Here is a 23706-nt window from a genome sequence, read left to right as displayed (position 1 = left end):
CACAGAAGGGCATACAGAAACTGCCGCTGGGGTCGGCACGCCCCTCCAAGGACGCTGGGGCCGCCCGCGCACAAGGGTGAGCTGCCGGCACCCTGGCAGAAAAGAACAGCCATGCAACCCCCGCCCGCCGCCCCCCAGTCCTCCGTAAGCAGTTTATCTGTGCAGGTCAACAGCTTGCATTGTCTGCTCCGCGGAGTTGTTTGAACACCCCGGATACACCGAGAACACGCCTTAATTAGATTCCGCAGAACCCTGACACACAAACAAAAGATATTAATATCAAGCGGCGCAGACTCAATTGTAGCTTACACAGATCAGAGAACGTTTTGGGTGCAAAGAGGTTGTGCGTGTGGCAGGTTGTTACCTCAGAAGGTGGGATGTGGGCACGTGACAGGCCTGCAGGGGTGAGGACGGAGGGGAGAGAAGGGCAGGGGCCAGGCCAGGGGCGGGCCTTCTGGGCAGAACCGGCCAGGTTCCCAGCCAGGGACATTTTTACTACGACTACTGCTGCTCCGAGCTCGTGAGTCCCCCCAGAGTGCATCAGGCTCATGCTCGGGACGATGGCTGTGTTCCTTCTCTCTCTCTTTGTAATTTTTTTTTAAAGGAGGCTTCACGCCCGATGCGGGCATTGAACTCATGACCCTGAGATCGAGGCCTGAGCTGAGATCAAGAGTCAGACGCTTACCTGGATGCTTAACCGACTGAGCCGCCCTTCTCTTTGTATTTCACAGCTTAAAACTTTTGAGAAAAACGTCTTTATCGAGATAAAAGTCACATGAACTGGGTTGAACTGTGTCTCCAAAAAGAGGTGCGGAAATCCTAGCCTCTGGCAGCTGTGAACGTGGCCTTATTTGGAAATAGGGTCTGCACAGAGGTCACCACGTGAAGATGAGGTCGCTGGGATGGGCCCTAAATCCAGGGTGTCTGGTCCCCTAAGAAGCAGAGAGGGCCGCGGACTGACAGGCGGAGGCAGGGGGTGGGGGGTGGGGGGGGCACAGGACCGCCCCGCATCCCGCAGAGCATCCGGAGGGCTCCTCCCCTACGGCGTTTGGAGGGAGTTCACCCTGGGCCACCTTGATCTTGGACTTGGGGCCCGGGGCTTTCTGTGGTTTCAGATCCCCGAGTTGGTGTGCTGTGTCCCCACAGCCGAGGACCCTCAGCACCCTGTCCGCTTCTCTTTCCTAACACTCGTGTGTCTTTCGTGCGTTTGCAGAGCTGTGCAAGCACCCCAGTGTCTCATTTGAGAACGCTGTCGTCACCCCAAAAAAACCCCGACCCTACGAATTAGCAGCCAGTCCCCATTTGCTCCCAAACCACTGCCCTGTCCCCACAGCTGTGCCCGCTCTGTACGTCTCCGGCGTGTTCTCTGTGAGTGGCCTCTTTCTCCGAGCAGATGTCTTCAAGCTTCATCCACGTGGAATCCTTTCGTGGCCGAGTAACCTCAGTCGTTTGGACGCACCCCACCGTGTGGATCCACCCATCAGATGACGGACGTCTGGGTGGTTTCCACCTCTCGGCCGTCGCGAGCGACGCCGCCACGAGCATTTAGGTACACGTTTTTGCGTGGATGTACATTTGTGGTGTTTATACCTAAAAGCACTTAGAACTTCTTTAAAGGCAAAGTAACGGGCACAAAGGGGAAGAGGTGACGATGCTTCCCTTCCACCGCAGACCCGGGCTTCCTGCTCTGCTCTTCACAGTGTCCCGAGTATCCAGAAGCGCCCCACGAAGCCTCCTGCCTTCCCCACGGCGACAGCGTGCACGCGGCATCCTGCGTCTTTCCGGCCTGAGCCGCCTCGCCCGCTTCCGTGTGGAGCTGCACCGTCCCTTTGGCCGGCTGCCGGCTGTACCGGCGCAGGGTGTGACCACGGAGTCATCGGCCGCCCTTGCCGGGTGTCTGCCTCGGGGAGCAGCCTGGGCCGCCCAGCTCTCTTGCAGCAGAGCGTGGACGGGGTAGGTTCCCGGAGCGAGGGTGCCAGGGCGAACGGTGCGGGCCGTCTTGCAGCCCGAGCCCCTGGCCTGGCCACTGCATCCCTCGAGGTACAGATAGGGAAACTGAGGCCTGGGGCGGGGCACAGTCTTGTCCACACTCGCCCAGAGGGTGAGTGCTTATCGGGCACCCCCTAGGCGCCGATGCATCACAGACAGGGCCTCGCTGGACCCCCGACACAGCCCAGGAGTCTAGCGTCCACCCCCCACGCCGGGCCACAGGGAAGCTCCTTCCTCTCTCTGCCGGCCCCGAGGAGACTGAGGTCACAATTCCCTGGCCCGGCCCAATTCCCCGGGTGACCTCAAGCAAGCGGCTTCCCTCGCTGGGCCTCAGTGTCCTCAGCTCTCCCATCCCGGCTCCGACTGTGGGGTCCACAAAGCCGGCGGAGAGGGCTGAGCACCATCAGACGGGACACGGCCTCCCATGCGCTGCTGACGTCTGTTTGATCCCTCTGTATTAACTGCGTTTTCCCATTGCCTGCGTGTTTGAAGCTCTGACAACCTGCAGGCCCCGGAGACGAGAGCACACTCTCCAAACGCAGCCCAGCCAACACACAGCCCCCGCCCCAGCCCTCCCCTGTGGAGCCCTCATACCCCAGGCCCCGTCCTCCTGCCCCAATCACCCCAGGCCCCAGGGACGGCCCCTGCGCCCCAGGACCCGCTGAGGCCATCCACAGTGGCCAGTCCTAGGCCTGCCCGCCCTGCCCGGAGTTTCGCACCCCCACCTCCTGCCCTACCTGGTGCTTCCCGTGAGGCCCTGCGTGTTTCCAGGGGATTGTGGGAGTGACACAGACTCCTCCTTCATGACACTTGTTTCCCTGTCCATGTGTCTGTCTGCACCTGATTAAAGCCAAACCCCTGCGTACCAGGGGCCCATGCTTTGGGGGGAGAGGCTGCTCTGGTGTGGCTGCACACCGAGCTCTCTGAGTGGGACGCTCCATGCGGGCAGCAAGCCGAGAATCCTCCGGGCATTGTCTGTCTCTGACCCTCACACCAGCCCTTTGACAGGGGGAAGACGGGAGTTCAGAGAGGTGACACCACTCGCTCAGGCCACACAGCAGCCAGTGGTGCGGTGGCAGGTGGAGCCCATGAGGGACGGAGTAGAGCCCCTGTCCCCTACAGGTGAGGTGGCCTGGGTGGCTCAGACCCTCCCCCCTCTTCCCAGGGGCACGGGAGCGAGTTCGGAGCGGGTGGCCCAGTTGCTGGGAAAAGGAAAACGTGATTGTTTAAGAGAAATGACGTCCGATGGATTCAATTATACGTAATTTATACAATGGCTGCTGGAGTTTCCAGCCAAAAAAATAATAATAATAATCGCATGACTTTGCTTCCAGGGCCCCAGAGACAAATTAAAATAATGTAAAGTGAGTTCCTAATTGGTGTGGGCTGCGGGGCCGGGGCGGCCTCCAGGTGTGTGCCTGACACAGCACCAGCCTGCTTCCCCGAGCCGTGCGCGCACCTGTGTGTGTGCCCCGGGCCCTCCCCGAGTCAGAGGACAGGACGGAGACCGAGGGGTTGGCCACCTAAGGGAGAGCCGGTCGGGGACGCCCCTCCCACCCTGCTGTCCCCGCCCCCGAAGGCCCTGGGGACTCGCCCCTGCCTGGGGACTGGAAACCTCTTTGGAACACTTTCCTGAGCAAAACAATCCTTTTTTCCTGCTGGGAGATAAAGCCCTGAAACAGCCTCCGAGGTGACGGCCCAGCATCAGAGCAGAGCAAGCAGAGGGCCTGTGTGACCCGAGCAACCCCCCCGACCCCGTCCCCCAGACCCTCAGCCTCAGTCTCCCCAGCTATAAAAGGAAGCAAGCATCCAGCCTGGGAATCCGGGCCTGTCCCGACAGCCTCAGGACGCCACATCCGTGGGCCTTGAAGACGCCGAGCCTCTTCCTCCCTTAAACTCATGCTTGTGATTCCCCATTCTGGGGTTTGAAGTCGGAGGCCCATTCGGGGGTGGCCTTGGGGGCGGGCTCTCCGTGACCCCAGGCTGGCGGTCCGATCAACAGGCCACCGCCTCCCTGGGACTCTCGGTGCCCCTGTGGGGTGCTCGGGGCCCCGGAGCCCTGTGCTCACACCATTAGTGCCCAGCGCACAGGGATGCCCGTCCTGGGGGCTGGGTGCTCACCACAAGGGGTGCAGCCTGTGGCCACGGTTCACGAGGCCGTATTGTCCAGCTTCCAGCGTGCAGCAGGATGGAAACGGATATATTTAAAATGAATCAATACGCTGAAAAACAGACAAGTGGACCAACGAAGAGGGAAGGACGCAGAGGGAGACGAGGCCTGTGCCGCCCGCCCCCAGCCCCCATCCGTGGTCCTCCCAGGGACCCCCACCCCCTGCCCTGCTCTGGGGAGAGCCATTCTCCACGGAGCCTGGGCGCCCCGGGAGGCTGGCCTGGAGGGACCAAATCGACCAGCTCCTTCCTTCTCTCCCCGAATCAATCACCCGGATCTGAAATGAACAAAAAGCATCCTTGACTTAGGAGACTAAACTCATTGACCTCAAAGGTGGGAGGGTGGGAGACAGCCGGGGGTCCGGGCCTCACTGCCTGCTGGCCCCGTGCGTGCCCACAGGGGTAGCTACTCCAGCCCCTGACTGTTGGCACCAACTGGGACACTCTGGGCCTGCCCCTTGCTCCTGGGCTCTGGGTCACGCGTCCTGCGGTCAGGCCAGGCCCAGCTAGTACCCCGTGTTCTAGATGGGCCTGCAGGGGCACAGGCCTCCCTGGAGACGGCATGGCCTGGGCAGCAGAGCCACCGGTGGGGATCCTGGATCCCGGATCCCAGCTCCACACATGGGGGGGCCAGCCCCTCCCAGATCACCTCTGTTTCCTCCGTCACCTCCTCCCCTGCACCTGCCCAGCGCCCTCCGAGCCTTGGGCCCGCCATCCATCTGGCCCACCTCCCCCTTCCTCGCCACGCCCTCCTTCCTCCCCACGTCTGCCCTCACCCCTCTCCTGTCTCTAGCTGCAATCACAGCTAATCAGATACCTGAGCCGCTTGCGAAGCTATTAGCAGCTCTCCCTGCCCGGTGGGAAATCAGCCGGCTGGACAATTAGCTTTTTAGTTGCAACTCAGATTCTGATGCAAGCAGTAAACAACTCAGAGCTGGGCTCCCTCCCGCCCGCCCCTCTTCCTCCCTTCTCCCTCATCCTGCGCCCCTCCCCAGCCACCCCACGCCCCCAGGTAGGGGCCCAGGGGCCCTGCAGGAGCACCCCAGCCGCCCTTCTCCCCCTGGCGGGGTCCAGCCACCTGACATTGACCGCAGAACACAGACCAGGCACTGGAATGCCCGCGCCTCGGTGCCACCCCCTGTGCCGGGGTCAGATCACCGAGGGGTGGTGTTATGACGGTGATGGGCGCTCTTTCGGGGGGATTCGTGCTTCCCACCCCCCAGGCTGACCCAGGCCGGCCCGGGCCGGCCCCTCCCTGCCTGCTGAATTTCTTGCAGGCGTGTTTGCGTGTGTGCACGCGTGTGCGCGTGTGCCTGTTTGTAATTAAGCAGTTAATTGCGCCGGGTTCTTGATTAGCTTTGGGGGATGGTGGTGTTCTTGCGAGATGAGGTGTTGTGTACAGTTCAGAGTCATTCAGAGAAATTGGAGCTAATTTTGCTGTCTGTGCTTATTGCCGCATTAATTTAATTTGGGTTGCTTTTAGCTCATTAACACATCTAATTAATTCGTTGACATCACTATTAAGATGTCTCTTTGAAATTGGCGTCTCCAGATAATCAGGATGGAGAGGACACATCAGGCGAGGAGCTGCCTGGGAACGCGGGCAGGGGAGGGAGAGACTAATGAATTTTCCATCAGAATCGCAGGGTTTGTCGGAGGAGGTGCGAGGGGCGGGCGGAGGGGAGCGGTGGAGACAAAGGAAGGGGGAGCCCGAGAGCTCCGCGGCGGCTGGCCGCGTCTTAAATACTGAATTGGTTATGAAAACAAACAACTCACCACGGAGCAGGAATGCGCACTGAGGAGTTTTGCTGCCTCCCTTCCCGGGTGCCCGGACGCGCACCCCGGACGGCGCTGGCCAGGCCAGTGCCAGTCAGCTCGACTGAGGGGCGGGGAGCCCAGTGAAGGGCAGACCTTGAACTGGAGGGGAGTTGAGGGCACAGGAGTGACCCCTTATTGAACAGATGGGGAGCTGAGGCCCGGGGCAAGGTGCAGGGTCGCCCAAGGTCACGGAGGAGTTTGGGGACGTCCAGTTGACAACGGGGATAGCCCAGGTGCGTGCTGGGGAGCAGCCACATCCAGGGTGACTGGCGGGTGGCCTACAGGGTCCCCACCGCCCACACTCACCCCTTCTGTTTCCCAGAGGCCCCCGCACTAGGTGCACACGAGAGCAGAGGCCCGTTAACCTTCCAAGGCAGCCAGGATGGGTGTGCAATGTGGGGGGCCGCGAGTGGGTTCTGAGCTTGACATCTGCTGGGGTGGAGCGTCCTGGGGGCCCCGGGCAGCCCCTCTCTTCTCCCTTCCGGTCTTGTACCCCACTGCCTCACTCGCTTCCAGAAGGTCCTCCCTTCCCTCATTGCCAGGGTGAACCTGTTTGTGCTTCAAAGAGTATTCTCAGGGGCGCCTGGGGGGCTCAGTCGGTGGAGCGTCCGACTTCGGCTCAGGTCGTGATCTCACGGTCTGTGGGTTCGAGCCCTGCGTTGGGCTCTGGGCTGACAGCTCGGAGCCTGGAGCCTACTTCGGATTCTGTGTCTCCCTCTCTCTCTCTGCCCCTCCCCTGCTTGCACTCTGTCTCTCTCTGTCTCTCAAAAATAAATAAACATTAAAAAAAAAAAAGTATTCTCAGATGTCTCCTCCTCCAAGAAGACCTCCTGGATTTCCCCTTAGATTCTGGTGTGCAGCAGGTGTCCACGGCAGGGCACCAACAGGCCACGTTCTCCTTGTAGTTAGCAACGTGAGGCCTTGCTGGTCTCCTTAAGAGCCAACCCAGAGACTCAGCTCAGTTCCACTGGACCAAGTCCACCAGACCAAACATTTGGCTGTTGACTTACTTCACAAGCATTCCTTAGAGGCTACTGCTCACTAGGCCTTGTGTTGAGCGCTAGGGCACGGGGATGAACAAGACTGGCGGGTGCTCACGGCTCTGTGCCTTTTGTTTAGGGGTCCGCGGTGGCAAATAAGGGGACGCTAAGGGACCCAGGTTGCACAGACTGTGGCTGTTCCCTTTCTCTTCGGAAGTTACTAAAGGGAAGCCGTTCAAGGAGGAGGTGACCCCTGAGCTGGGTTTTGAAGGACAGATAGGAGTTTGTCTGTTGTCACGTTTGAACCGTGTGTGAAGCACACAGCCGGCGCTCCGTCGATGTTTGCCCGCCCCTGGAAACTGTTGGCCCTCAGCGGCGCAGACACGTACGCTGGCCGATGGACCACCCACTGGGTGGGGGGTGAGGACCCTGCTCTGGTACACAGCATGGAGGCAGGCCTCCCCACGCACCTGCCTCCCCCGGGGGCAGAACTCGGCCGGCAGCCTCGCCTCCCTGCCCCCAACTGGCAGATGCAGGCCTGTGTTACTTTCCAGGGGCTCCTTAACGAGAGCCACAGACCGGGTGGCTTCCACACCTGAAGTTCACTGTCGCCCCTCTCTGGAGGCTGAGCTCCAAGATCGAGGTGTGGCGGGGCTGGTTCCCGTGCCACCCCCCACCCCCCCGAGACTCGGGGGAGGGCCCAGCTGCAGGTGGTTTGCTGGCCGCCTCTGGCGTCCCTCGGCAGGTAGATGCGTCCCCCAACCTCTGCCATCATCCTCCCGTGGCGTCCCCCTGTGTGTCTGTGTCCAAATGTCCCCTTTTTATCAGGTCACATTGCATTGGGAATCCACCCCTGTCGTCGCTACTTACAACTGCGATGAGGCTGGGGCCAGGTGCTGGGGCTCTGGGTCAGGACTTCAACGTAGGGGGACACGGTTCAGCCTGTAAGTGCCTGGGAGGGAAGGGTCTTGTCCACACACGTGGCTGGTTTCCCTACTTGTGCCTTTATGTCCTGACCGCAAACCAGACCCCAACCTGCTGCTCCCTGGGGTGTCCCAAAGTGAATCCCAGACGTCCCCGACCTGGCCTGGTCCTCTCCCGGCATGCCACAGCCCAGCCAACAGCCCCGCCGTCCCCACCACAGAAGACCTCCTCGTGTCCAATCCCATGCATTCTGGAAACCCCACCGCTAAGGGTGCCCTAAATCCCAAGTCTGCCCACCAGTCCCTGGCCCCACCGTCTGTGTGTGGACAGCGGCCACAGCTATGGCTGTAGGGCTAGAGCGTACCAGCGTCCAGGCTTCGGTGTATCAGTTATCAACTGCTGTGTAACAACCACCCCCCCTCCAAATACTGGCTTCTGACAGTAACTGATACTTATTCTGCCCTTGAATGTGCAATGTGGGCGGAGCTCTGTAGGACCACCGCCCACTTTCAGGTCAGCTTATCCACATGGCTGTGGCTGGAAGTCCAGTTGGACCACGGGCTCCTGGGCTTCTGGGACTCTTGAACATACTTTGGGCTAATCTTGATGTGAGGAGTTTAAGACAGGGGTGCAATGGAATGTGTCTGTGCAGGGGGAGGGCTGGGGGAGCATTAGCTCCCGACATGGGGCTCGAGCCCATGACCTCAGGATCATGACCTAAGCCGAGATCAAGAGTCGGATGCTCAACCGACAGAGCCACCCAGGTGCCCCAGGTCTGGCATTTTTATCACCTACCCTTGGAAGCTGTCTCTGCCACCAGTCAAGGGCGTCACTGAAGTCTGCCCAGGTTCAAGGGAGGGGACACGGAAACTACTCCTTGACGAGGAAGGTTCCGGAAGATCATGCGGGATGGCAACCATCCCTGGCTGTCCACTGGGAGGAAACACACGTGATGTGTGAGCAAGGAAATATGAATTGTGTCTGTAGTTTGGTGGTTCTGGGGGTGAGCCAAGCGCCCCTATGCGGGCGTTTGCTGACTCTGCACGATATGAAGGTGAACGGTAAAGTTCGTGCCGATAATTTGAACTTAAAAGTCTTTTCTACTGAGAATGATCTTAAATAGCAAACAAAGAGCCTTGTGGTGCCAAGACCATTCCCCAGGGAGAGGACAGCCTTTCCAACAGTGATGCTGGGACCACTGGACGTCCACACCTCACACCGTATACGAAAACTAACTCAAAATGGATCACAGACGTACACAGAAGAGTGAAACTATAAAACCCTTAGAGAAAAACACGGGCAAAACTCGTGACGTTGGATTTGGTGACGATTTCTTGGCCGCGACGCCAACACGGTCAACGAAGGAGCAAAGGAGATAAATTGCACTTGAAGAAAATTAAAAACTCCTGTGCACAAAGGACACGATCAGCAGAGTGGAACAGCAGCCCGGGGTGGGGGGCGGGCGGGAGGGACATCTGAGGAGAAGCTAACATCCAGGACACACCAGGGCCTGCAACTCACCAACAGACACCAGCCCAGTTCAAAACTGAGCGAGGACTCGACCAGACGTTTCTCGAGGGGGGAAACCGAATGTCCAGCGAGCACGGGAAGACGCTCAACATCACTGAATCTTTGGGAAACGCGGGTCACTGCCACACGGGGTTCCTGCCGCCTCACCCCGTCAGGATGGTTCTCGTAGCAAGCAAAACCCAACAAAACAAGTATCGGCAAGGACGTGGAGCAACCGGGGCACTTGCCCGTGAAAATGCCAGCTGGTGCAGACACTCTGGAAAGCAGCACGGTTGGTCCTCAGAAAGCGAAGCATAGAAGCTCACGTGACCAGCGATCCCGCTTCCGGTCTATCCCCAGAAGAACCGGAAGCAGGACCCGAAGAGACACCCGCTCGCCCACGTTCGCGGCGGCAGGATTCCCGGCGGCCGAGAGGTGGAAGCGACCCAGGCGTCCACCGACAGACGACCACAGTGTGGTCCGGCCACACGATGGACTACCACTCAGCCTTAACAAGCAAGGAAATCCTGGCACCGGCCGCCACCTGCATGAACGCGGAGGACGGGAGGCTGAGTGACACAAAACACACACGGAAGGACGGACACTGTAGGATCCCACTCCCATGAGGCCCCGGGGTCGTCAGACTCGCGGACACGGGAGGACACGCATTGGGACCCACTCCCACGAGGTCCCGGGTCGTCAGACTCACGGACATGGGAGGACACACACTGGGACCCACTCCCACGAGGTCCCGGGTCGTCAGACTCGCGGACACTGGAGGACGCTCACCGGGACCCACTCCCACGAGGCCCCGGGTCATCAGACTCAGGGACACGGAGTAGACGGCGGGGCCGGGGCTGGGGGAGCCAGTGGGGGTCTGTGTGTAACAGGACTGAGTCTCAGTGTAGGGAGATGGGACTTTCTGGAGCCAGACGGTGGGGCGGCCGCACAGCAGCGTGAATGTGCTCGGTGCCCCTGAGCTGCTCACTCAGAAATGGTCAAAACGATAACTTATGTGTCACGTGTATTTTTCCACAATAAAAATGTATTTAAAATCATGTGTTGCTGTGGCGAGGGTCTCCGGCCAGGGGACAGAGAGGCCGTGGAAAGGGTGCAGAGTCTATATCAGGGCCTCCAACGGCAGCTTCTACTGCCTTGTGACCAAGGGTCCTGCGTTTTCATTTTGCTCTGGGCCTCGCAGGTCTCACGGCCAGCACTGGATCCTGGCAGTCGTGGCTGGAGATGTCTGCTGTGTATGATCCGCAGTGGAACTTTCAAGGTTTTCTGGAAAACCCATGAGTGATGCGAAATGAGTTTTCGCTGGCCGGCCACAACCGACCTCCCGTGAGCCTCCTGCTGCCGGACCGTGGGAAACGTACTGTTCCCAGACGGCCTGTAGGATTTCCTCCCTTTGGTCCTGCCTCACTTATGAATCTCTGTGCCTTTGTTCCTTGACTCAGTTTACCATCTGGCTCCCTCTTGTGTGAGAGCTGCGAGTGAGCACATGTCATGGGCTCATGCTTGCACACGCTCGGGTCTGGCCATCTTGGGACAGGCAGCGGGGCTGCGGGGCGGGGGCGGGGGCCCTGGGCTGGCCGGGCTCGCGTGGCTGCAGGTTCCGCTGTGGGGCTACGATGACTTCCGGCACAGGACCACACGCCGTGCTCTCTCCCCGTGACTCAGCAGCCCGTCCGCTGCCCCAGCTGCTTTTCATGGCCGTGTGGTATTCCACTGTGTGACCGCACCTCAGTGTCCTTATCCATTCTCCTGTGGTGGATGCTTGGTGGTTTCCAGCCCCTGGTCACGGCGAAAACCTTATAAAAAGCCATTTGCCTCTTCCGGGTGGACTCGTAAGTGAGACACAGACCCTTCTCTGCTCTAAAAGTCGTAAGCTTCGTGAACGCGTCAGCCACGCAACAGACAGATCGGCAGAGAAAGGGGAGCGCGGAGGGCCGGGCCCCTGGGCCTGCAGGCTCAGACCGCCGGGTCTGGGGGTGGACCCTGGAGTGGGCTTCTGTGCGATCAGTCTGGGGAGCCAGTGCTGGAGGCCCGCCCGGGGAGGGCAGCTGCGGACGGGGGCCAGAAGCGGCCAAGCGCAGAAGCGCGATTGCCCGCACCCACCCAGGGCAGGGTCCTCGGCGCCCACGCGCAGAACCACGTCTGGGGCCTGGACCTGGGGAGGGGAGGCCAGGCAGGCCCGCGGGCAGGTGCCGGTGGGCAGGGGTGACAGGCCGAGCTCCGGGCTCCTCCACCGTCCTCCCGGGGCGTGGGGGGCGGTCCCGCGGCTTGGAGAGGAATCGTCTGTTGGATTCTTCGGATTCTGGGAGCAATCTTGGCGAAGGGTCTCCTTAGCACTTCATTAAACACTTTACGTGAGTAACAACCTCAGGGGACTCCCAGAAGCCGCGTGGGCGGGGAGCAAACAGCTGCATCAATTAACCCTGGCTCCCGGGGTGCACTTGGGAGCGAGGGCCCCTCGCAAGTGCACGTCCTGCAATCAGGCTCCAGACACAGCAAGGCTGACCACCCGGTTACCGGAGCCCCCATCGATCGGGACCGGCCGGCGCTGGCTGCCACGAGCCGCCACCCCGTCCTCATTAATAAATTGGGCCGCGCTCAGAGCGGCTCTCGCGAGGACGTGCGAAGAACCACGGCGCCGAGGCGGACCCGTCCCTGCCGGACGCGGGGGCTGGTGTCGTGATCCCTCCCGCTCTGTGTCTGTCCCTGGGCCGGGGAGCCCCTGAGGGCCCAGCCACCCCCGTTCCTCCGGACTGTGGTCAGCCCCTGCCCGCGGTTTCTACCCTTTGAGCACCCCTGTTCTCGCGCCTGCCCTACTCCCACCCGGAGAGGCAACGGGAGGGCTCCACCCCTCCCTCGCCCTGTGACCTGGGCCAGGCCCCCCCATCCCCCCTGCTGAGTGTGGGTGGGGCTGTGACTTGATCCTGAATGGCCAGGGTGAGGGTACCACCCCCAGGTTAGGTCCTGTCTTGTGTGGCTGCACGACTGCTTGTCCTGCTGGCTGTGAAGAAACTGCTGTGCTACGAGGAGGCCACGGGGCAGGGAACCGTGGGCGTCGTCTCCCCCGACCCTGGACCTGAGTGTAGCCTCAGTAAAGCCGCGGGGCCCTCAGCCCCACACCTGTGACACAATACGTGCGGCCCACAACCCGAGTGGGCCAGAAACAGTCCACGGCGGTGGGGCCTCCGTGACCCCGAGCAGCACCCAGGTGAGCCGTGCCCGCCCCTGGCCCACGGGGACCTGAGATCACACGTGGGTGTCTGTTGAGTCTCTCAGGTCACACGCTGTGCAGAGGCAGAAGGAGCGCCCACCCCTGGTTTCTCTGGAAAATGCTGGAAGGGGCAACGCCTGCACCTGTTATTGGTCGGCTCTCCCCAGGGCCAGCTGGAACGTCACCTCCTACAGGAAGTCTTCCGGTGTTGCCCCTGCCTTAGGGACAGCCGGGGCTCCGTGAGGGCAGGGCCAGGCCTGGAGACCAGCACTTGGCACACAGTGGGTTTGGGGAACGGAAGTTGGGAGGCTGGCAGGGAGGGAGGTTGGCTCCGGGCTGGCAGGCCGGCAGTGGGGAGAGCGGTGTGGGGCCAGCTTGGGGCTCCCTGCAGGCCCTGCCCGCAGCCTGCCCACCTCCCCCCTTCCCCTTCGAGCCATGGGGGAGGTTGAGGTGGCTGCAGTCCAGTTGCCTGCTGCCTCTGCCCCCTCCGGTGCCGGGGGGCTCCTGGTCCGCTCCTCCCTCCCCTCTGCCCTCCCCTGACACGGGCCCCACCAGAACCCTTTGCCCAGATGGAGGCCGGCCCCTCCTGGAAGACCCCAAACCCCGGCCCGGCTGGGGTGCTCGGCACAGGAGGCCAGGAGGGAACCGTCGTCACGTTGAGAGCTCGCTCTGGGCTCCAGGGGTCTGTTCCCACACGCGGCAGGGCCAGCCCCTCCCCCGCCCACCTCGGACAGCTTCTCCTCGGTCCCTCTGCTGCCACCATGCTGCAGGGACCCTCCCCCCACGATGGTCACCCCGGACCCCTACGCTGAATTCAGGGCCCGTGAGAGAGTGACCGGTTTCCTCCCCTGCCCCGTCCTGGTCCAGCAGCGCCTAAAGCTCAGAGAACTTGGCTTTGATGCCACGGGACGGGGGTCGTCTCCTTCCTCACCGCCAGGCCCCCTCGCTTTCCTTCACTCGACCGAGTCCTGTGGAAATGGCCGAGTTCTCCTCCACGCCACAGGTGCACGTGTGCCCTGGGGAAATGTGGCATCTGCAGGTCGGAAAGGATGGCTGGGGGCGTTCACGTGGCTGCAAGCACAGCCGGGCCCACGCTCAACCACGGAGCCCCAGGCACCCCGGCGGTCTGGAAGCAAGCCACTTGCACCTGCCCCGGGCACAGGGCACACCCGCCTCGCCCCAGACTGTCTCGCTCACGTGCCTCCGTCAGCGAGAACATCGTAAGTCCAGCTGACCGAGACTCAGGAGGGGCGCTGGGCACGCGTGGTCCCCAAGTTCCTTTCACGATTCCCTGTGTCCCCTCGACTCCTCGTGATCTTGGGAAGTCACAGAGGCCCCCAGAGAGGACCCGGGGCCCGCTGGGCACCCACACCTGTTCTGGAGCGGCCGGTGGGCACATGGCTCCCCCGGTGGCCCAGGCCTCAGCCGGCCCAGCTGTCTGACCCCAGGTCCTGGCTGGCAGAGGGCAGCCTGACCCCGTTCCCGCCCAGAAGGCACACTTGGTCTTCGCGGGGTGGCAGGCATGCGCGCGTGTGTGTGAGGAGTGTGCGAGGGCCCGGTCACCACGGCTGTGGCCGGGAGGGATGCACTCGGCCAGTGGCTCTGGCGACACGGGAGCCGAAGCAACGCCCCGGTTCTGCCCAGGCCCCTCCAGGGCTCACTGGCGCTGGGTTCTGCAGACAGGGCTGTGGGCACGAGAAAGCCGCCCCAGGCTCCCCACCTGGCAGCGGGACAAGAACGCAGGTCTTCTTGGGGTCACACACCCTGGCCTGTGTGGCACCCGCCCCACGAAATCTCGGGGGGGGAGAAGGCGGCTCCAGTGACCCCGGCCTCCGCGTCTTTATACCTTGGTGAAGCCCCTCCCAGGACGGATTAGGGCTGGCCGGTGAGGACTGACCTGTGGGCCACTGTCAGGCAGGGGCGGGGGGGCGGGGGGTGTCTCCCACCCCAGTCGAGCCTTCAGACGACTCTCCTGCGAGGCCCTGAGCCGGCACCTCTAACCAAGCCTCCCCCAAGTTCCTTACCCCGGACATTGCCAGTGACAAGCGACATCACGGCCGTGTTAAGCCACCACGTTTGGGATCTGTCTGCCGTGCGGTGACAGATACCTGCCACACCAACATGCACCCAGCAGTCGGCACGTGCTCACTCCGGCCTCCAGCAATGCACCTGCGTTCACGGCAGGGTTTTCCTTGATGGCTGAGGGAAGCCTAGGCCCAGAGAAGCTAGCTTGCTTGACTGAAGACACACAGCACGGCCAAATTTGAACTCTTTTCTGCGTGACCCTAAAGCCTAGGCCTGCCCTTTGCCCACCCCCCCCCCCCATTCTGTGGCCCCAGGGGACTCAGAGGCACTAGCCGGGGTCCCATTCTCCCCTGACAGCCTTCAGTCAAGGGAAATTTCAATCCAATAATAAAACCTGCAATAACTATTATAATTAATTTATACAAAAGACATTATAAAATTACACCCTGTGCATCCCAATCCCATCCATGACGCACGCCCGCTCCCCAGTTAAGCTATGGGGCCTCATGAAGACAGACGGGGAAGAGGTATTTCAATATTTCTTATAATTTTATATTCTCTCTAATATCCCTCATGCTAATTTCATTATGCAACACAGTCGGCACGGTGATGTAATTATTGAAAAGTAATTTTGCAATAAATGGATTTAAATGTGTTGGAGTCCGTTGTAAATTCAATCTCATGGTGAGGGTGGCGGGTGCAGGCGGGAGGCGGGCAAGGAGGCCGGCCCTGGGTGGAACCGGAGAAGCTCTGCGTGGCCCCCGCTGGGAGTCTCCTTATGCTGTCCGGCGACAGGCACAGCCACTCCCCCGTGGCCCTACCTTCACTGGAGCTGCCCTCAGCCCCACCCCCTGTGGCCCTCAGACTCCCTCCACGCCACTGCCCACGTCCCCTCCGAAGCAACCACACGGCGGCTGGCGGATGCCGGGCCACATCCTCTGTCCCAGAGTTAAATCCAGACATCCTTCTCCACCTTCCCTCTCCACAAGGAGCCCTCCACTTTGATCCCCGAGCCAAAGTGCCCTTGTGTCCCCTCCAGTCCCACCTCAGGGCCTTTGCACGGCCTCTTCCCTCTGCCGATATTCCCCTGCGGGTCTGTTCTTGGCCTCCGTCCTCCACCTAGTGTCTTTCCCCATTTCCCAAGCACCTGCTGCATGCCAGTTCTGAGGCTGCCCCCGGGGTGCCCTCCAGCCAACCAGAGCAAGCACTCTGTGCCCCAGACAAATGACAATGGGTGAAGGGGTGGTGGGGTGGGGGTGCCTCTGGCTAGTAGGGGACAGCAGTGCCAAAGGCCTGGTCTGGGGGGAGGAAAAAGGTAAAAGCAGTGCTTTGAATTGGTCTCCTCTTCCTCCAGGGAGCCCTCCTTGACTGACCGAGACCACGGGAAAGGGGTTTTTTAAACAGAGATGCTCACAGGGTAATGGGGACAAAAAGTGAGGGCCGTCGTGGTGCACGCGGGATCTCTGGGTCTCTGTGTGTGGAGCCAGGGGGCCAAGCTCAGGCCTGCTGCCCTCTGTTTGTCTGGCTTCCTTGCCTACAAAATGGACTGAAATGTGATGCACGGCACGTATACGGCAAATACTCGGTAAAGGTCCCGCTTTCCCCATGAGAGCCACGGGACAAACAGCGGGTCCCATTTCTCCACCTGCCCACGTGGAACAGACCCTCCAGAAACTCTTGGAAGGAGCGAGTCACTGGGGCGGTGGCCACCGGCAGCCACGTTGCCCTCTCCCCCTCCCCACCCCCACCGCCGGCTGTGGGCACCTGCTCAGGTGGGAGCTCGTTCATCCGTTCCCCTCCCGCCTCTGTCGGGGGGGGGGGGCGGCGAGAGGCAAAGGGCCCCAGCTGCCCCTCTCTGTCACTTCTGGAACTCTCTGGCAGGGCTGGCACCACAGCCCTCCCTGTCACAGGCCAAGCGGAATCTGCAATTTGTTCTTGGACGATGTGTAAGTTGGCACCTCATTGATTATTAATGAAGTGCTAATTGCTGTCTGCATCCAATTTTGATGCGAATGCAGCTGCGGCTGTTTGTCCAGTTCTGCAGATTGGGATTTACCGCTGGCTTCCACGGTGGCCAGGAAGGGGACAGGGACACGGGCACTTTACAGTTTGCAAACTCCCATCATGCTGCCCAAAGCAATGGTGGCAGAGCCGGGCATGAGCACCGAGGCGCGAGCACCCGGGTGGTCTCCCCTCTTGCCCTCGGCTGGCAGGGCCAACGGGAGGGCCTTCTGGCCGGGGTCCCATGTGCTCGGGCCGGACATGCGAGTGGCGGCCTGAGGGGAGCGGGTGGCGAGGCTGCAGGCTGGCACTGCCCTGGGCTGCTCCGTCCCGGCTCCCGGGGCCGAGGGGCTGACGCAGTGGAAACGCAGGCCTTTGCGGAGACCGGGCGGCGGTTGCCAGGGTTGTGCCGGGCAGTTGCCAAGCAACGGGGCCCAGGGACATGCCTGCGGCGAGAGGGCTGCTCCAGGGACCGGCTCCCCCGGTACCAAAGCACTATCCGCGGACACCTTGGAGGCTGAGGGGAGGTTCCGCAGGGCAAAAGAGTGGGGCTGTGCCTGGTGCCGCCACCGGCCCCCCAGGCCTCCCAGCTGCTGACCAGCACGGCACTGTCCACCCGGAGGGGGCCGTCACTGTGTCCCCCGCCCTGTGTCCAGGGAGCTGGTGCGAGAGGGGCTCCTGAGAGAGGGTCAGAGCACAGGCTGCAGGGACGGGGTCTCGAGCAGGAGGCTGGAGGTGGAAAATAGAATTCTGGGGTTTCCGGGTCATTAAGGCAAGGCGACGGGCGTGGGCTGGACCCCTGGGCAGTCCCTCCCGGGCGTGGGGAGTCACGGGGGTCCCACAGCTTTGGTGGTGTCGCACCCTCACCCCTGTCTCGGCCGCACAGCGGGGACAGGAGGAGGGGTGTGGTGGGCAGATCCTAGAATGCGCGGTGACCGGCCGGTGCCTGGGCCTACGGGGCCTTGGGGGGAGTCTGCACCTGGGTTCTCGTCCCCTGTGAGGACGGGTCCGTGCGGGCCCTGGTGCTGTACCCTCCAGGTGCCACGTCGGGCCGGGAAAGAGCCCACGCACGCCTGCCAAGGCCGCAGGGCTGCATGTCAAGGAAACGTTCGCCACGAGTCTGTGAGGTGAGGACCCTCGAACACCAACCATGCGGCTCAGTCCGGCAGTGCACCCGCAGGGTCTGGGGGCTGAGGGACAGGAGAGAGCCCCCTGGCCCGGCCTGGCTCCCGGGGCGTGGGCAGAGGGACAGCTGGGATCGCCTGGCCTCCGGGGCTGTCCTGTCTGTGGGGGGTGCGCCCTGTGGCCGTGGAAACAGGGCTGCAATGCGCCCTCGCTCACCCTCAGCGTCCTGTCCGCGCCCTGGCTCCGTGGCCTCGCCTGCCTGGGCGTGACCTCGCTGCACCCAGGCCACCCCCACCTTGACCTCCCGTTAGCAAGGTCCACGAGCGATCGCACGGGGCGGGGGCAGCAAGACCAGGGGTGCTGTGGCCCCACAGGTGGGTCTGGGCGGGAGTCACCTGCCTGTCACCTGTTCCTGGGTGAGCCGGCACCTGGAGTCTCCTGAGGGGCCTCAGTTTCCCTGCGTGCAAAGGGGGCCGAGCCTTCGGCAGAAGAGAAGGGAGCGGTGGGGGTGCTGGTTTTGGACGCAGTAGGGCGAGTCCGCGAACCCAGCGGCGCCCCATCTTCTGGGCATTTAACCCACAGGCGCTCAGCTACCAGCCCAGGTGGGGAGGAGAGACACAGAGCCGGAGAAGGAGCGGCGGTTTCCCGCTGTCCCGCTGGGCGCCAGGTGCCCGTGGTCTCCGCTCAGCTGTCCCTTGGAACCCCGCGTCTGTCACACGACCAGCCCTGACACGCCCGGCCTCGCCAGGCCCGGACACCGTCCGCAGCACGGCGCTCGGGGGCTCCGGCAGGCGGGGAAGCCGCTGGGTTAGCTGCGCCAGGACAGCCGCGAGGCGGTCGGGACGCGCACCCGCAGCGAGCTCGGCCCGGTATTCAATACTCCAGGTTAACGCACGAAGTCCAGGATGAACGACGTACAAGAGGCTACATACGGCAGGGGGCGTGTTCCGATTTTGCCCTGGGCCGCAGGCTGTAGCGTGGCCGGCGGGCGCTGGGTCGGCCTCTGGCCCCGGAGGCACCAAGGGGCCCGCAGCTCAGTGGGTGGGGGCGCGGCAGAGGTCCCGCAGGGCACCGGGTCAGCGGCAGGCTCGAGCCAGCGGGGAAGGGGACGGCGAGGCGGCCCTCGGGGCGGGCGGCTGACTGGACGGTGTCCTGCTCGGGGTGGGGGTGGGGCAGGCGTGGGGCCATGAACAGAGCTAAGGACCCTTCTCTGCAGGGGCGTCCCGAGGCGGGGCCCCTTGCCCTCCAGGCCAACCCTGCAGGGGACGCCTCCGAGGTGCCTCTGTGAGGAGGGACTTCAAGCCAAGGCTTTACTGTCAGCTCATGGGAAGGGCCCGGAAGGACTCACACCTGCCTTCCCAGGGCGGCGCTGGCCTGACCTAGGAGGCTTGCGAGGGGGGGTCCTATGTTCTCTCCACACTCCGTGGGGTGGGGGTGGGGCTGCTCCCTTGCTGTCCTGTACCCCACTCGCGGTGCGCGACATCGGGTCCTTTCCAGTTTCTGGCCACCGTGGGTGTGGGTCCGGGCACACCCCTGGCCGTGTCTCAGGCGCACTCCCAGAACGGTGGTTGTCCCTTCGGGCGCGGGGCCCCGTGGTCTGCGGCTTCTCGGCTGCTGCCCGGACCGCAGACTCCCCGCAGCGGGTCCCGGTGGGGGGGGCGGGGGTGGTGGTGGCCAGGAGGCTAGGCCGGTTCTCACGCGGCCTCTGCTCCCGTTGAACTCTCTCGGCTTTGGATTCCGTCTTGTCTGCCGGGAAAGTCGCCACGGAGGCTTTCCTGACGCCGCTCCCACCTGTCTCCGCTCCCTCCGCCTCATTTCCACCTGTTACTACTTTATGAGAGAGGCTGCCTCTACAGGGGCTGTGGGGGTGGGGGCGCAGGGGCGGGAGGAGGGGAAAGCGGGCTTCAGCTCAGGAGGGAGCGGTGGCCTTGCCACCACACGCACTGGGACCCCGAGGCCTCCTGCCGCACCCTCAGGAGGGGCTCGCTGTGGGGGGCGGTAGCTGGGTCGGGGGGTCTCCGGGAGGCTCGGAGCCTGGAGTCTGTGCCGCCCCCCCCCCGCCCCGCCCCGGTCCGCGGCCCTGGCTGGGGCACGGGCACCACTGGCCAGTAGGGGACAGTAGGGGAGGAGCCTCTATCTGCAGACTGGAAGGGAGGGGAGGCAGGCGAGACGCGCTTTGGAACAGGTCCTGGCCCCGAGCGACGACGGCGGAGCGGGAAACACGGAGGTCTTCGAACCTCCCGAGGCGTGTCTGAGGTCGCCCGTTGGCTTCCCTCTCCTGTGGGGGCTCCTCTCTTCCCTCCGCGCCCTCCCCAGGCGCCCCCCCCCCAACCTCACCCTTCGGATTACCAGCCTCGTGAGTCCTGCCACGCGGTGGCTCCTGAGAGGTGGGAAGGGGGCGTCCTTGGGATGAAACCCTTGGGGGGCCGGGAAGGGGTGGTGAGTGGGGGTCGAATGTGTTTTAAATACAATGCGTACAAAAACGTAATAAATATTTAATTTTATTTTATTAAATACCAAATTGGTGATGGCTGACACTTTATTAAAGTGTCAAAGTGAGTGTTCGTACACTCTAATTACTTATTCTAACAAGGCGGGGAGGCCAGCGCGGCGGGCTGTCTGGGTGTGCGGGAGGTGCGTGGCAGCACGGGGAGGGCGCCCCCCGTTAAGTCACACCTATTAAACTATTATTCGCACCTAGAGGCATCTCATTAATGCCTCAACCAGTGCCTTCACGCTGCCTCTGCGGGCTGACCCCGGGCTCCGACGGGAGAGGCGGCCCCCGGATTTCGCCCCTGGCACAGCCTCCCGGACCAGCAAAGCCTATAAAATTAATAAGGACTCTCCCACCTAATTGAATTCCTGACAGATGGAGAATCCTGCGGCCGCTGGCTGGGGGCATTCTGGGATTCTGGGGCTGGTCCTGGACCCCCGAGCTCCCCGCAGGGAGGGGAAGCTCACCCCACCGCTGCCCCGAATAGACCTCTGGCCCTGTTTGAAAGGTGTCTGCCTCCACCCTGGGCCACCTCTTGGGAGTGACCTGTCCCCCAGGGGCCCCCGGGCCCCCTTCGGACTGTGTGGGCCCGAGCAAGTCTCGACCCTGCTCTGGGCCTCTCGGGAAGGACGCCCGCAGGTGCTGCGGGAGTTAGGACAGCAGGTGGCAGGACGACGGAGCCCGCGCCCCGCTCAGGCCCCGCCTTGGCCCGGCTCTGTCCTTCCTTGGGCTCTGGGCTTTCAGACACGGACCTCACCCCTTCTCTCTGCTGCTGCCCTGGAACCTGCGGGGGAAGAAGTGCTAAGTCCACGCTCACTATCCCGGCCCTGCCCTTGGCTCCAGGCGCCAGACCCCAAAGACCTGGTGCCACGGCCGATGCGTCAGCACAGCCGGGAGGAAAGCCGCCTGCGGCCTATCTCCCGCGGTTTGTCGTTCAGTCTGTCGTCTGTCACCCGACCCATCGTGTCGTCTATCCTCCGCCTTGCTCGTCGTATGCGTAGTATGTGCTCATTGCAGCAATGAGAAAATCCCAAAGTACGCAGGAGAAAATATAGTTTCACCTGCAGCCCCGTGTCCCGAGGACAGCTCCTGGTGACCTCTGGCCGGACATCATGGATGTGTGCAGCGATGCGGTCTCAGCACAGGGCCAGCTCTGGTCGCCTGCGGCTTTCCGGACCACCGAGGGAGGAAGGACCCTGAGGCCCAGCCGTGGCGGCTCAATAATGGCCCCAAAGGCGTCCACGTTGTAACCCCTGGAATCCGTGAATAGGGCTCCTTACATGGCAAAGGGGACTCCGCAGCTGTGAGTCAGGGCTGTTGGGGCACCTTATAAGAGGAGACAGGCGGTCAGGGGCGGCCCTGGAGATGGAGGGAGGGCCCTGAAGCCGAGGAGCATAGGCGGCCAGCAGAGGCCAGGAAGAGGCCAGGAAGGCCTCCAGAAGGAACTGGGCCCTGCCGACTCACTTTTGACTTCTGACCCCCGGAACTGTGTGGAAATAGTCGTGCTGAGTTAACCAAGTTTGGGGTAACTGGTTACAGCAGCAGGGGGGACTGCCACACGAGCCCTGCCAGGGAGCAATTTCTGCCACGGCCACGGGAGGGAAGGGTGCCAGTTCTACTGCAATCACCCGTTCAGAGGTACGGTTTTAGGTGAACAGGGGCACCACGCGTGCTCACCCGGCTGTGCAGCCATCACCACCGTCTATCTCCGCAACTTTCCATGTTCCCACACTGAGACTCTGTCCCCATCAGACACTAACCCCCGCCCCCAGGCCTCCCATGACCACTGTCTTAGGGCCCCAAGGCCTGGGCATTCCTAACCCTGCAGTGAGCATCTACCAAACGCCTGCCCTCCAGGAAGGCTGTGCCCGTGGGCATCCCATCAGCCACGCGAACGGCGAGCGTGGCCGTCTCCCCGACACGCAATCTGTCGTTTTAGAACATTGCCAAATGGACAGGCGACACTGGCGTGTGATTGCTGCTTCCGAGCACGTTTCTTACTCCAAAATCAGGGCCCTGAAGAGTCAGGAGGCGGGGACGCAGGAGCGAGGAGGCGGGGCGCAGGCGTGAGGAGGGGGGCGCAGGAATGGGGGGCGCGCAGGCGTAAGGAGACGGGGCACAGGAGTGACGAGGCCGGGGCGCAGGAAAACTGGAGAGACAGGCCCCAGGAAATGTCCTGGACGACCTCGGGCCGAGGGGGGCAGGGGCACGGGGGTGGGGAGCAGCAGCGGGGCTCAGAGCCCCTGTGTCCCTGGCACAGCAGCTCGGAGACACCAGCCTCACCGCCCCTCCGGGCAGGCGTCTCCTGGAGACCCCGCAGCCCCTGACGGGCGGCCCGAGCTGGCCGAGCGCTGTGACGCCTGAACAGGGGGCGCCTCTGCACACAGCGTCCGCGAGTCCAGGGCCCTTCTTCTCTAACGTGTGACGTTCGTCCGTTTCCTAACAGTTTCCTGCGTTCCCGCTGTGCGCCAGGCCTGTGCCGCTCACGGAGCCCACACAGTCCAGTCGGGGCCGACGAGCGCCAAGCAGACAGGCCACGACCACCAGTGAGCAGCTCGGGTTTGGGAGCAGGAGAGCGAGCGGGGAGCTCAGCCCCCTGCTCCCGCCGGAAGGGTTTGTCCCAGAGAGGAGGCAACATCCCAGCTCGTCATCACACCTCTGAAAGCCCGCACCGCTGCCTCAAGTGGAAACCCTAAACTGCTGGTCCCCAAAGTCGCCTGGAGACAGCCAGCACCAGGTGGGCCAGAGAGGGTCGGTGACGGCCCACACCCAGGGATGGAGAAGTCCGGCTGTTCCTGACCCACACGTCAGCCTCCCCCAGCCGGCCCCCTCCCCAAAGAGGGTCCAGCCAGGAGACCCCAAGGACGGGGAGGCAGGCTATGCAAGAGCACGTTTCCCTCACCCCCAATTTTTTTTTTTAATTTTTTTTCAACGTTTATTTATTTTTGGGACAGAGAGAGACAGAGCATGAACGGGGGAGGGGCAGAGAGAGAGGGAGACACAGAATCGGAAACAGACTCCAGGCTCTGAGCCATCAGCCCAGAGCCTGACGCGGGGCTCGAACTCACGGACCGCGAGATCGTGACCTGGCTGAAGTCGGACGCTTAACCGACTGCGCCACCCAGGCGCCCCACCAATTTTTTTTCTTGGGGTAAAATACACATAAAATTTACCATGTTAACCAACGTCAGGCTATGTACTTCAGGGGCACCGAGCACATTCACGCTGCTGTGCAGCCGTCCCCACTGTCCTTCTCCAGAATGTTCCATCTCCCCACACTGAGACTCTGTCCCCATTCATTACACACGGACCCCCACCTGCTCCCCCAGCCCCGGCCCCACTGTCTACTCTGTGTCTGTGAGTCTGACGACCCCAGGACCTCGTGGGAGTGGGTCCCAGTGTGTGTCCTCCCGTGTCTGGCTCGTGTCCCTCAGCATCACCTT

The 23706-nt window shown here is 62.4% G+C and overlaps 1 long non-coding RNA gene across 1 annotated transcript; it reads right to left on the bottom strand.

The window, feature by feature from the left end:
* Positions 1–6699: 6699 nt before the first annotated feature.
* LOC123382516 lies at positions 6700–10069 on the bottom strand. The gene is made up of 3 exons (XR_006590992.1): positions 9402–10069; positions 8676–8813; positions 6700–7908 (listed from the first exon to the last, which is right to left on the bottom strand). It is a non-coding gene; the product is annotated as an uncharacterized LOC123382516 (long non-coding RNA).
* Positions 10070–23706: the final 13637 nt, after the last annotated feature.

The sequence above is a fragment of the Felis catus genome, chromosome E3, assembly GCF_018350175.1.
Source record: "Felis catus isolate Fca126 chromosome E3, F.catus_Fca126_mat1.0, whole genome shotgun sequence".
NCBI classification, from domain to species: Eukaryota; Metazoa; Chordata; class Mammalia; order Carnivora; family Felidae; genus Felis; species Felis catus.
Note: the sequence above shows the minus strand (reverse complement) of the source record. Positions and strands in the feature narration are given on the sequence as shown.